Source organism: Ovis canadensis, chromosome 15, assembly GCF_042477335.2.
Source record: "Ovis canadensis isolate MfBH-ARS-UI-01 breed Bighorn chromosome 15, ARS-UI_OviCan_v2, whole genome shotgun sequence".
Taxonomy (NCBI): domain Eukaryota; kingdom Metazoa; phylum Chordata; class Mammalia; order Artiodactyla; family Bovidae; genus Ovis; species Ovis canadensis.
The window spans coordinates 16,007,258-16,013,257 of NC_091259.1; positions in this window are offsets into that span (position 1 = coordinate 16,007,258).

The window sequence follows — 6,000 nt, forward strand, 5'->3', positions numbered from 1 at the left end:
ATATGTCAGGACAGATTTAATCTAGATTCTAAGATATACATTACCATTTACCCATTCATGTGTGTAATCTCATGCTTTATGCCTGCTGTATACATTATTAGGATCTGGGCAGAGAAATGATTTATAGAAGACAAAGCAAAGCATGGTGCCTGACCTCAAACAGTTCTCAGAATAGAAAACATGAGTACCTATTTATCACCAGGCAGAATATGCTGTGTTACGGAGCCTCACACAAACATTGGACCAATAATGCGCTGATGCCATCAACATGTTTTCACTCAAGCCCATCATCAGTTCATTTATATAGAGTTTGGATTTTTCCTCCCACCCGCCATCATTTAACCTCCAAAGTTTGGTGTGTTTATAATGGACTTTTCCCCTGTAAGTATTTTCAGAGTTACTCATGACTTATTCCTGTGATTCATGCTTTAATTATACCTGCTAGTCAGGCTTTCTCATATGCCACATTAACCCTGACGCTTGAGAGACACCAGAAATGGTTTTGCTTTAAGGTGACTTACAGTCAGTTTTGAACTGACTGCAGTTGTTTTCATGTTTTATTTCCCTACCATAATGATAAAAACAGATTCTTTCTTAATTAAAAAAAAAAAAAAGTGTCCTTATCTGCAAGCTCTTTTGCACAGGAAATTTTAATGGACTGAAATTTAGCCTCTCCAAAATGTGGCCCTGTGAACTGCATGGTGAGTTTCACAAACCCTACTGGCTGACATACACATTGGCATGGTTACTGGCTCAGAGAAATGGCTGTTTGCTTAATCCTGAAATGGGGTATGTGGGCTTTGCTTCTTTGTTTATTTTAAAGAGAAAAATGATGAGGTAAGGATAGTAAACTAATATATATTTGTAAATCTACCTAAAACATTTTTGTTGACCTGTATTATGTCAGGCAATTAAGCCTGGTGCTTAATTGTACTTAGTAAGTGAAACTGTTGGGTTATTATTAATTGTAATTAGTTTTGTAGACGTAGGCCTCCTAGACTAAGATATTCTGAGGCTAAATTCATGGCTTAGTAAGAGATGATGAAATAGAAGGGGAATGCACCCGAGAAGACTAAATGCACCCTCAGCCCTCTCCATGTTCCTGTTTGTATTCACATCTGGGTGTTATCCTTTCTCAAAGCATACTCCTTGGAAATGCGTTTATATCATTCTAGTTCAACTTTATATCAGGTCTAGAAAAACAACATTCACTCCAAATGTGCAAAATACATGATTCAATTTTTAACATCATTTTCTGTTGTGGTTTTATATATATATATACACACATATATATATATAAACATACACACATATATAAACAAAATTCACCATTTTATTTACTTTAAGTGTACATTTCTGTGGCATTAAGTACATTCACATTGTTGTGCAACCATCACCAGCAACCAGCTCCTAAACATTTTCATCTTCTCCAGCTGAAACTTGTTATTCAACAACTTTCTATGCCCTACTTTCCTCAGCCCCTGGTCAACACCATTTTACTTTCTGTCTCTATGAATTTGACTTCTAAGTACCTTATATAAGCAAAAATAACACAATATTGGTCTTTTGTGTCTGGCTTATTTCATTTAGATAATTTCACTGTTAATTAGAGAAGCAAGGAAGACAAGACTCAGTGGGGCTGTGGAAGCAGCAAAGTCAAGACCACCAACTAAGGAAGCAGGAATAACTGCAGATGGTAGAGTTTGTCTCACATAATAGTATGACTTCTAAAATTCCCTTCTAGAATTAAGATTTTATGATAATGACAGATTTCTAAAGAACAGGCTAGAGGAAAAGAACAGAATTCTAATATGAACTCACCATTATCATGAACTAACTACGTTTACCAGGGAGAAGAAACAGGGAGAGAGACAGAAAGAGAGACATGGGAGTAGGGGAAGAAACTGACTACTATAGGGAGATCTTTTGGTTTGGGTTTTTTGTTTATTTGTGTTTTGGGGTCTTTTCGTAAAGATTTCAATTTCCATTGAGTATTGCCCCCTTGTGGCAAACCATGATGTTTGCTGACAAAAATTAACAAAATCATAAAAAGAGCAAACGTTAAAGGGACAAAAATGTACTGTGCACCTCCGTGTATTGAGTTTGATAAGAAGAATGAATTTATGTATCACAGAGTGCTTATGTGTGTCACCTCATCTAAACTTCTCCACGAACCTCTGAGATAGGTATTGTCTATGGACCGATAGCCTCACTTTTGCCCTCCACTCTTCAAGGAAGACTTCCCTGGTGGCTCAGATGGTAAAGCATCTGTCTACAATGTGGGAGACCCAAGTTTGATCCCTGGGTTGGGAAGATCCGCTGGAGAAGGAAATGGCAATACACTCCAGTAATATTGCCTGGAAAAATTCCATGAACAGAAGAGCCTGGTAGGCTACAGTTCATGAGATCGCAAAGAGTCAGACATGACTGAGTGACTTCACTTGCTTACTTCAAGGAAGAAGAACCAGAGATCCAATTGCCAACATCCACTGGAACACAGAAAAAGCAAGAGATTTCCAGAAAAACATCTACTTCAGCTTCATTAACTATGGTAAAGCCTTTGACTGTCTGGATCACAATAAACTGGAAAATTCTTAAAGAGATGGAAATACAAAACTGCCTTACCTGTATCCTGAGAAATATGTACGTAGGTCAAGAAGAAACAGTTAGAACAGAACATGAAACAATGGACTGGTTCAATATTGGGAAAGTAGTACAACAAGGCTGTATATTGTCATCATCCTTATTTAACTTATATGCAGACTACAACATGCAAAATGCCAGGCTGGATGAAACACAAGCTGGAATCAAGATTGCTGGGAGAAATATCAACAATTTCAGATATGCAGATGATACCACCCTTATGGCAGAAAGCAAAGAGGAACAAAAGAGCCTCTTGATGAAGGTGAAAGAAGAGAGTGAAAAAGCTGGCTTAAAACTCAACATTCAAAAATCTAAGATCATCTGGTCCCATTACTTCATGGCAAATAGATGGGGAAAAAATGGAAACAGTGACAGGCTTGATTTCTTTGTCTCCAAACTCACTGTGGATGGTGACTGAAGTCATGAACTTAGAAGACACTTGTTCCTTGGAAGAAAAGTTATGACCAACCTAGACAGTATATTGTGAAGTAAAATAAAAAATAAAAATAAAAATAATTTGTAAAGATGGAAAAAAAAGGCAGAGACATTACTTTGCCTTGCTGACAAAAGTCCATCTGGTAAAAGCTATGGTTTTTCCACTAGTCATGTATGGATTTGAGAGTTGGACCATAAAGAAGGTTGAGTGCTAAAGAATTGATACTTTCAAACTTCGGTGTTGGAGAAGACTGTTAAGAGTCACTTGGACTGCAAGGAAATCCAACCAGTTAACCCTAAATAAAATCAGTCCTGAGTATTCATTGGAAGGACTGATGCTGAAGCTGCAGCTCCAATACTTTGGCCACCTGATACAAAGAGCCAACTCATTAGAAAAGACCTTGATACTGGGAAAGATTGAAGGCAGGAGGAGAGGCGGACGACAGAAGATGAGATGGTTGGATGGCATCACCGACTCAATGGACATGAGTTTGAGCAAGCTCTAGGAGATGGGGAAGGACAGGGAAGCCTGGTGTGCTACAGTCCATGGGGTTGCAAAGAGGTGGACATGACTGAGAAACTGAACAACTTCCCCAGTAGCATATTGGACACCTTCTGATCTGGGGGGCTCAATTTCCAGTATAACATCTTTTTGCCTTTTCATATTGTTCATGCGGTTCTTGTGGCGAGAATAATGGAGTGGGTTGCCATTTCCTCTCCCAGTGGACTAGGTTTTGTCAGAATTCTTCACTATGACCCTTCTATCTTGGGTGGCCCTGCATGGCATGGCTCATAGCTTCAATGAGCTATGTAAACCCGTTTGACCTGATAAGGCTTGACCCATTAAGTGTCAAAATTGGCAAAGAAGTACAACAAGGCTGTATAGTGTCACCCTGCGTATTTAACTTATATACAGGAGAATGCTGGGCTGTATGAATCACAAGCTGGAATCAAGATTGCCAGGAGAAATATCAACAACCTCATATATGCAGGTGATACCACTCTAATGACAGAAGGTGAAAAGGAACTAAAGAGCCTCTTGATGAAGGTGAAAGAGGAGAGTGAAAAAGTTGGCCTAAAACTCAACATTCAAAAAATGAAGATCATGGCAATAAGTCCCATCAGTTTATAGCAAGTGTGTGTGTATGCTTAGTCACACAAATGTGTCTGACTCTTTGTGATCCCATGGACGATAGCCCACCAGACTCCTCTGTTCATGGGATTCTCCAGGAAAGAATACTTGAGTGGGTAGCTCATTGAAAATATAAAGGGAAAAAGTGGACACAGTGACAGATTTTATTTTGTTTGGGCTCCAAAATCACTGCAGATGATGACTGCAGCCATGCTCTGGGAAGAAAGCTATGACAAACTTAGATGATGTTTTAAACAGCAGAGACATCACTTTGTTGACAAAGATCTATACAGTCAAAGCTATGGTTTTTTCAGCAGTTATGTGTGGATATCTTCTTTATGGAAGAAAAGGTGAAGAATTGATACGATGCTTTCAAATTGTGGTGCTGGAGAAGACTCTTGAGAGTCCCTTGGACAGCAAGAAGATCAAAGCAGTCAATCCTAAAGGAAATCAACCCTGAAAATTCATTGGAAGGACTGATGCTGAAGTTTCAATAGTGTGGCCACCTGATGTAAAGAGGTGACTCACTGGAAAAGACCCTGATGCTGGGAAAGATTGAAGGCAAAAGGAAAAGAGGACAGCAGAGGATGAGCTGGTTGGATGGCATCACTGACTCAATGGACAGGAATCTGAACAAACTCCAGGAGATAGTGGATGACAGAAAAGCCTAGCATGCTGCAGTCCATGGGGTTGAAGAGAGTCAGACACAACTTAGCAACTGAACAACAACAGCAAGTCTCATTTTTAATAGGTGGAGAAATCTTGACTAAAAGAGGTGAAATACCTAGAAGGTACTGGAATTGGGATTTCAACCCAAGGTCCATGCTTTAAAGAACCAAATGGCCTCAACAGAAAGTTTCAGTATCAGTTATATGCCTGTCCTGTCATAGATGCTGAGAATACAAGGGTAAGCATAAACTCACCTCATACCTGCTCTAGAGAATTATAGTAGAGACGTTAGTCACATGGTTGCATAAAGGCCATTTGTTAGCAATGTTACTTAGGCAAATTTACCTGTCAGGCTTTCTGTGTCCCCTAAATATAAAATCAGCAGTGAAAGTGGTTATTTCGAGCACTTGCAACAGGCTAGTCACCGCCCTAACCACTTTGCATTCACTGTTTCACTTAGATTCCTTTGCATCCACTGTTTGACCTAGGTCCCTTTTAGCTCTGTATCAGAGACATCGGCTGTGCCTGAGAGTTAAGATGGGGAATCTCCTCCACGCTTTCAAAGAGAATAAACTATGAGTAGAGTATTTCGGAGAAGGCAATGGCACCCCACTCCAGTACTCTTGCCTGGAAAATCCCATGGACGCAGGAGCCTGGTAGGCTGCAGTCCATGGGGTCGCTAAGAGTCGGACAGGACTGAGAGACTTCACTTTGACTTTTCACTTTCATGCATTGGAGAAGGAAATGGCAACCTACTCCAATATTCTTGCCTGGAGAATCCCAGGGACGGGGGAGCCTGGTGGGCTGCCGTCTATGGGGTCGCACAGAGTCGGACACGACTGAAGCGACTTAGCAGCAGCAGCAGCAGCAGCAGAGTATTTCTGACACTTCATCCATGTGTCCTGAGAGACGTACTGCTGCTTGGAGAGAAAGTTCTGAATTTCACTCTCACTGAAACCCCTCCCGAGGTGGTGGCTCTGGCTTCCACAGCAACCAGCAGACCCAGAGGAAGGCACACAGCAAGCTTCTACTGAGCAGCTGCAGCAGTCCTGACCCACTCAGCCTACCACTCTGCTTTCCACCTCTGGACGTAAGAATTTTACAATGAAGATGAGGACACT